We start from the raw sequence: 8,434 nt of genomic DNA on the forward strand, positions 1-8,434 counted from the left end.
AACAAGGAAAGGGAATAAAAAAGGGAAGAGCTACTGAGCTCTGAGCGAAGAGAAAGGTGCAACCATTCTAAGAAACATATCACCGAAATTTTTTGACGAAGATTTTTTAAAAGTGAAAATTTCGGATCGAGTTTGGGTTTACTAAAATTTTTATTTTCGGGATTGGGTAGGGTTCGAGTAGGGAACGGGTTTTTTTTTTTAATTTTCAAGTTTTCTGGCTCGGGTTGATTAGAATTTAATGATAAATTATTATACTGACAGAGAAGGATGTCGAAAATTAATTTTATTCTTTATCTGTGCTACATTCCTGATTTATTCACCCCAGGTTTAAAACAGAAATACATTTTGTTAAAATGGTCGTTCCAGTTATTATAAATCGATACTACTCTACTACAGTAGATATTGATGAATTTTAAGAATTCGAAGAGATTCTTAGAGAGTCGAATCGATCTTCAACAATGGCATCCTGGAGTATAACTTGAATTTTGAAATATCTGGCAAATGAAAAAACTGGCAAAATGTCTATTCAGCACGCGAAAAATCTGGAAGATTTCAAATAAATCTAGCACATTGGCAACACTGATTCCAACCCACGCTAGCCATTTAGTTGATCGAAAGAATACACGGAAACGAAAAACTACCTAAAATTGAGTTCCTTTGACTCAATCTCGTGGTATCGTGGGGGAACTTAAAATTAGGTAAACCGTGTTGAAGGTAGTTTCCATTTAACCACGGCAAAAATTACAACTCATTGATAGGTTTTTTATACTCAATTTTAAGTTGAATTTACCTAATTTTGAGTTCACCCCAAACAACTCAAAAGTACCTTCCTCCACGGAAGACCTCGACTGAGTCGAATCTCTCTTTTTGTTTTTGACAACACTAATAAGTGCGAAAGCGACGCACAACTCAAAAGTACGTTAAAAGAACTTATTCTGCAGGTTGTTTTATTTAACCGTGTACGATATAGCGAGAGTAAACGAGCGCACTGAGCTAGAACGACACAATCACAGCAAGCGCGAACTCAAAGGTACGAACCAAAGAGAATAGGGATTCTATTCTCTTTGGTACGAACCTAGCTGCTGAGTGCTACCGTAGCCGCTCAGTGTCTAAATGAGTGCTGTATGTTACCGCGAGCGCGAGGTATGACACACACGAGTGAATTTCGAAGCAGTTCACTTCGTTGCACACATATGCAGTGCAGATACGGAAGGCACGACTGTTTTTGAGTTGCGCTGTATACATTAATGTGCCTACGGGCGGGTTGTGCCTACTTCGTTTTTAACAGGTTTTTAAGGAAAGCTAAAATTCATTTAATGATTTCCCAAGCATCACTCAGTTGGTTCATCGTAAAATTTACGTCACTACTGCGGGTAGTGTACTTAAGCTAAGCTCTTGAGACGGTTCAATTACCGATTTTCGTTATTTTTCCCAGAGCACAACATAGCAACTCCGGATTTTCCATGTAGGTATTCGAAATGTTTTCACGCGTCTGAAATTAACTCTTTTCCAGCTTTGTCGCAATGAAACAATTTGGAAATTCACAGTATAATATAAACATTGTTTCTTCACAGAGTAACTATAATTAAAGATGTGCAATACGGAGCAACGATTATTTTTGCTGTGTATACAGATATACACTAGAAAACCATCACCATCAAGTTGTCCGAGCAAAAAAACTAGCAAAAGGTAATAAATCACCTTAATTGCACTATTAACTCGATATTTTCCTACCAAGTGCCCATATTCTTCTCCATTCAAGGATAAGAGACCTTTTCACTTATTTCCCATCACCCCACCCACCGGCCGGCTCGGTGGCTAGCCAAAGGAACGCCAACGCAACGTCAACGTGCCAGAACAGGTGGGGTAAATCCCCCCGGTAGGGCCATGCAGTCCCACTATAGCATGAAATAAGTCAACAGACTGAAATTGCTTCTCAGCTCCGGGAGTCGGGCAGCGGAGCCAGAAAGCTAAGAAGTTGAGTAAATGTTTGAGCAAGGTAAATTTATCAAGGAATTGGAGGAATTTCTTTCTCTTGTCAGATCGGATCAAGTTGCTTCTGCTGCCACTCCACTCCGGTGCCTCGGTGGAGAAAGCCGGATATGAGGATGGGAAAATTCCACCCACTTGTCAACGTTGTGCGCTGGCCCCGTTCGTCCGGTTGCCAGTAGATAGGTAGTTAGTGTGTACAGGGAAGCTACCGAGTTGAAAAATGATTCCACGTCCGAAAGAAGAAACTATATATACAGAGATAGGAAGAACCCCTCGCCGACGCGGGGCTAGCTTGCAAAGTCAGATCAGACTACCCCGACCGAGTGACGAACGTCTGTTTTCCACCTTACAGGATTTCAGCTCAAGTTCCAATCTGCTGTTCTTTTTTTGCTTTCTCTCTGGTTCCTCTTTTGGTTCTGCGGCCAAAACCGAAATCGTCGGTAAATGTAAACATTTATCATTTTCTCCAATTTCTTCTGCAATCTTTCTCCCTCCTGGCGACGGGGAAATACGGGAATCCTTCGACTAATGCAAGAAATACTTCTTTGCGGACTTCATTTATTTTCCGGGCACATTTCGGATGCCGTTTTCCTTTCCCCCGGTAAACGGGTTTATTCGTCGCTCGCTTTCCGGTGCTTATTTGCGGAACGGTATTTTTACGGCAAATTTAACCGAGACACACCACCGGGGTAAAGGTCGGCTGAGAGTGAGTGCGTACAATGCATTTATTGGGAGCGCGGTCAAACGGTGCTGTCACGTTTGAATTTGTTTTTCTTTATGGTGTAGGGCTTCGGGGTAATGGTACAGCATCGGTGGTTCAGTGGTAGAATGCTCGCCTGCCACGCGGGCGGCCCGGGTTCGATTCCCGGCCGATGCATTGTTATTTTTTTCATTGCTGTCATGATGATAGATAGTGAGTAATGGAAACAGAATAAACGTCAAGAGTTTCTGGGTCCGGTTTGAAAAGTTGACCAAAACTTGGATTGCTTTTTGTGGTGACAACTTTGAAAAGGTGACTTTTTTTCGGTCTAACGAAAAGGTTAAAACTCCTTTCAATGCGCAAAAACTGTAAGACGCACAATCGAAATATAAAATATTCCCGCATTTGCCGAAATCTTTATGTCGGATGTACACATAAATATTAAAATTATTTGTCACAATTGTGTTCTTTACTGACACAGTTAACCTCACTATTTGACAGTTCACTTGTATTGTTTACATTTTTGTGAGTGCATGTAGTCGCACTCGAAGCAAATCGCGAAGAATTTTTCTAAGCCCCTGTAAACAGTACAAGCGAACTGTCAAAAACGAACACTCGTGTTCATTTGTGACGTCAGCGTAAAGTATTCAATATGGTTGAAATCAAAACCACATCAAAGCAACCCATCCTTTTGCCATTTCACGGGAAAATGTAAGTAGGTACCTAACCTTTGAAACAAAGGCCTCAGTTGCATTCTGTGTTTGAAAGCAGTGCTCACGAAAAAACTTTACATTACGGTGCAACGAATTGGAGGTGCATAATCCATTCCAGCTTAGATTGCAGCACGTCAGCGGGATCTTTTCTTCCTCTCCGAAAAAAAGAACAGAGACAGCCATACAAAGAAAAGAGTGCATTATTTCAACCTGTCACCGGCAGCCTAAAGGTGGAGAAAGAGTTTTAATCCTTTTACTGCTGGTGATGGTATCCACCGATAAAAGAAAAGTGCATCTGACGCACGGCGGGGGATATCTGCTAATGCAGCATCAGCGGCAAGAAGAAAAATGCATTTTCAGCCATGATTGTAAAACTCGTAAGAATGAAATCATACGGTGCCAAGTGAAACAAAAAAAAAACAAGTCTCTGCTAGACCCGGTTGTTGAAACTGATAGCACACAGACCTGCGGAGGAAACGTTTGAAGCTCCTGTGACAAAAAAAATCCATCCAGCGGTTCTTTAGCGGGAAAATTTATTACCTTTATCTTTCTGCCCACGGTCGGTTCACATATGGTTCGTGGCACACGTGACGGACGGCACCACGAAGAAGTACGTGCGACAGTCACTTTTGATCCTGCGGGTGGACCAACCACATAAACCATTCAAAAAAACCGGAAGGTGTCGTCCGTCCAGCCAGACCCACCCACGTGATTGCCGTCGTCGTGGTTCGTTGCGCTAAGGAGGCTGGCTGCCTGGCAGATGATGAACGGCAAGGTGTCGCCTCGAGGGAATCAAATTATTATCTGTTTGATTCGGGCGGAAGCCTAGTCAGAGTGATAATATAGTGGGAAGACGTTTGTTTTTTTGCACCCAACATCTACAGTAACGTCATCGTTTGACGAAAAACAGCTCAGGTTTTGCACGTAAAGCCTTGACAGTTTGTTCATTTCGCTCCTAACCACATATAACCCCAACCTCCGTTCGGTGCTAACCAGGGTATGAGCCGCCTTGTTCCGTTTTTGCTTGGGTAGGGTTTGGCACCAAGCTCTGTCAGTTCATACATTTTGACAGCGGTTGGGTCAAATTTACATCTTTCCGATCCGATTCAGTGACAGTTCAGTGCCGTGCACGGACGCCAATATTCTTTCATACCATCAAATGCGGACGGTGCCGTGTCGGACAAGTGTGAATGCTCGCATTTGGTGTCCGTGCACGGTGCTGAACCGGCACTGAAACGAATCGGATAGGTGTAAACAGTGCGTTAGTGACGATCCGTCGGGATCTGTGGTCGTACGCTGACAGGGAAGGGATACAAACGTCGCGCGCCTGAGCTTCTCGTGCGTAGTTTATTTTTGCTTATTTAAGGCCGCTCAAATTTCTTTCCTCCTAATCTTTTCCCTTTCCTACTAACACATGTCCTTTCTTGTGAGGCTCGTGAAGATGCTTCGGTCTTTATCAACCACTTACTTACTTTTACTCCTGCGCACCCCTGGTGGTGCAAAAGGCCGTTGTGAAAGATCGCCATCCTGGGCGATTGCTCGCCATCGCCTTGACCTGCTGCCAGGTCAAACTTTCGTCGACTTCTTTTATTTCCTTGTTGGAGCTGCGGCGCCATGAACCTCTGGGTTTGCTTCTGCTGCGATGTCCTGGTGGGATCCAGTCTAACACTTGTTTGCAGATTTCGTTTCCGCCCCTGCGCAGAGTGTGGCCGACCCGCCTCCACTTTCGTTCCCGAATTTCTGTCGCTATCGGCTTCTGATGACATCGAGGATGGAGCTCAGCATTAGAGATCCATTGATGAAAACCTGCAACCGTTGCGTGTTCTCCACTGATACGCACCTGGTTTCTCTGGCATATAGTAGTACAGATTTCAAGTTCGAGTTGGATATTCGAGTTTTGGTGAGTCGACTAATCTGATTGTTTTTCCAGATATTTCTTAAACTCGCAAAAGCAGCCCTCGCCTTCTTGATCCGTGCTTCTATGTCGATCTTGGTGCCTCCATCAGACGCCATTTGGCTACCAAGATAATGGAAGCTTTCGACATTCTCCACTGCTTGCCCAGCTACCGTAAAGCTGGAAGGGTTGACCGTGTTTATATCCAACGATTTGGTCTTGTTGACGTTGATTTTGAGACCTGCCGCTGAGGAGCGATCGGCAAGATTATCAAGCTTACTCGGCATGTCAGAAGCGCCGTTGTGCTAGGAGAGCAACTTCATCAGCCAATTCGAAGTCTTTCAGATGTTCCATAGTAATAGGTTGCCGCAGCAACCCACGGTTTGGTTCACGGTCAATCGCTCCTACCAGGATCTCGTCGATTACGATGAGGACTGTTCATCGGTGATAGAATACATCCTTGCCCAACTCCAGCCACGACCCGGATGGGGTCAGACAAGACACCCTCGTGCAATATTCTGCACTAAAATGCCTCCTACTGTGCTTCATTAGGACCGATGATTTTTTCAGGGACTCCCTTGCGTCTCAGGGCTCCCCACATATTTTCGTGATTGAGACGGTCGAAAGCTTTTCCGTAGTCGATGAACACTAAGTAGAGAGACTTTTGGAATTCATTGACTTACTCCAGGATGATACGGAGTGTGACAATATGGTCCGCACAGGATCGTCCGGTATGGAATCTTGCCTGCTGCCGTCGGAGAGTTGCGTCAATCTTCTCCTGTATCCGGTTCAGGATCAATTTGCAGATAACACAGTAACATGATGCCCCGCCAATTGTCGCATACAGTCAGGTCACCCTTTTTGGGTACCTTCACTAAGACGCCTTGCATCCAGTCGGCTGGAAAAGTCGCGGTGTCCCAGATATTGTAGAATAATTGATGCAACAGTTGTGCAGATACTACGGGGTCAGCTTTGAGCATCTCTGCTGATATGCGATCGACCTCTGCTCCGGATGGCTGCCTCCATCTCTTGCAATGATGGAGCTTCGGTGTTGACGCAGGTAATACGTCGAACCCTTGGCGGATCATGCCGAGTTGTTGGTGGCGTGGCCGACACTTGAAAAAGTTTATCAAAGTGTTCGAATCAGCGTTTCAGCTGGTCAGCGCGGTCGGTTAACAACTGTTCAGACGTGTCTTTCACGGGCATCGTAGCATTAATCTTTGTCCCACTAAGGCGGCGTGAGATATCGTAGAGGAGACGGATGTCGCCAGTGTTTGCGGCTTTCTCACATTCGTCGGCTAGGGAGTCTGCTTTTGTCCAGTCTACATGAGCGTTTCACTTCCTTCTCTAGAGCCGAATAGCGCTGACTGGCTACGGCTTTGGCTCCCCGTGTTTTAGCTCGCTCAATCGCGACTTTGGCGTCGCTTCATTCCTCTATCTTCTTCCTGGTGTCATCTGTGATCCACTGTTTTCTCTGGGTACGTAGCTCACCCAGATTATTCTCGCTGGTGGCGATGAAGGCGTTCTTGATGGCGGTCCATTGATCTTCTACGCTTCCACCTTCCGGAATATCTGCAGCATGGTTGTCCAGCTCCTCCACGAAGGACCTTCTTACCGCAGCATCTTCCAGACGACGTGTGTTAAACCGACGCCCGATCTTCTCCTCCTGTCGATGAATCCTTGCAATACGCAGCCGGATCTCGTCAATTAGGAGATGGTGGTCGGACGCTATATCCGCGCTACGCTTGTTACGCACATCAAGGAGGCTCCTTCTCCATTTTCTACTGATTTGATTCTCCGTGAAGCCATCACGGGAAACCCATATCACTTTTTGTACTGGCCGATGGGTGAAGAGCGATCCCCCGATCACGATGTCATTGTTGCCACAAAACTCTGCAAGCAGCTCTCCGTTTTCGCTCATTTCCGCGAGGCCATGACGTCCCATGACGTGCTTATATTCCGAGTTATCGGAGCACACCTTCGCGTTGAAGTCGCCCATGTAGATCTTGATACCACCTTTCGGAATTTTATCCACCACAGCATTCAGTTGACTGTAAAAGTTCTCCTTTTCTTGCATTTCGGCAGCATCAGTTGGCGCGTAACATTGGATTATGGTAAGGTTTCGAACCCGTATTCTGAACCTGGCAACGATTATTCTCTCATTAATAGGCTCCCACTTCATTAGCGCAGTGTAGGAGTGCGCGCTGAGCAGCAGCCACGGTGACGAGGAGCGTGTTCACCTCGTAGACCAGAATATAGCAGAATTTGACCCGACGGCAATCTGTGTCCTAGGATCTCAAGCTTCATGCGGCATGCCTCATTGGCAAGTTGTGCCAATTTACTCTGCTGGGCTAGCGTTAATACAATCCAAGTTCCAATTCGTGTCCGTTGTTTCATGCTAAAAGTCGTTGCCGTTAAATCAGTTTGAAATTTTTCTTTTTCGGTTTCCAGAACGGTTTTGCCTTTCTCATATAAAGAAAGGCTATGCAATCACTGTAAAAATCGAATTTGTAACCGAGGCCCGGAGGGCCGAGTGTCATACACCATTCGATTCAGTTCGTCGAGATCGGCAAATGTCTGTGTGTGTGTGTATGTATGTGTGTGTGTATGTGTGTGTGTATGTGTGTGTGTGTCATTTAAACTCACATAATTTTCTCAGAGATGGCTGAACCGATTTTCGCAAACTTAGTTTCATATGAAAGGTATAACGCTCCCATAAGCTGCTATTGAATTTTTAGTTGATCCGACTTCCGGTTCCGGAGTTACGGGTTGAAGAGTGCGGTCACACAGCAAATTCCCATATAAACTGGTACCACCATGATGTTCAAATGCTGTAAAACATATTAAAATTGATGTAACATTACTCTAGTTTGCGGGTCTAGATCACTAATGATCAATCAAAGTAGCTTTGACCACATTGGCCACCTATGACGGTTCATGACGCCCCCGGGGAACCCGCCAAGTTCCTAAGCTAATATCACACCCATTCCACAACGAATTCTGTACCGATTTTTACAAACTTGATTTCAAATGAAAGATACAGTAATGCCATTGACTGCTGCTGAATTTCATTCGGTTCTGACTCTTGCTTCCGGAGTTACAGGGGTGTTAGTAAGGATACACTGGAATTTCCCA

At 45.2% G+C, this 8,434-nt stretch overlaps 1 non-coding gene across 1 annotated transcript; it reads left to right on the forward strand.

The window, feature by feature from the left end:
- Nucleotides 1-2,798: 2,798 nt before the first annotated feature.
- Nucleotides 2,799-2,869, forward strand: Trnag-gcc (transfer RNA glycine (anticodon GCC)). Its single transcript has one exon. It is a non-coding gene; the product is annotated as a tRNA-Gly (tRNA).
- Nucleotides 2,870-8,434: the final 5,565 nt, after the last annotated feature.

Source organism: Topomyia yanbarensis, chromosome 1 (assembly GCF_030247195.1).
Source record: "Topomyia yanbarensis strain Yona2022 chromosome 1, ASM3024719v1, whole genome shotgun sequence".
Lineage (NCBI taxonomy): Eukaryota > Metazoa > Arthropoda > Insecta > Diptera > Culicidae > Topomyia > Topomyia yanbarensis.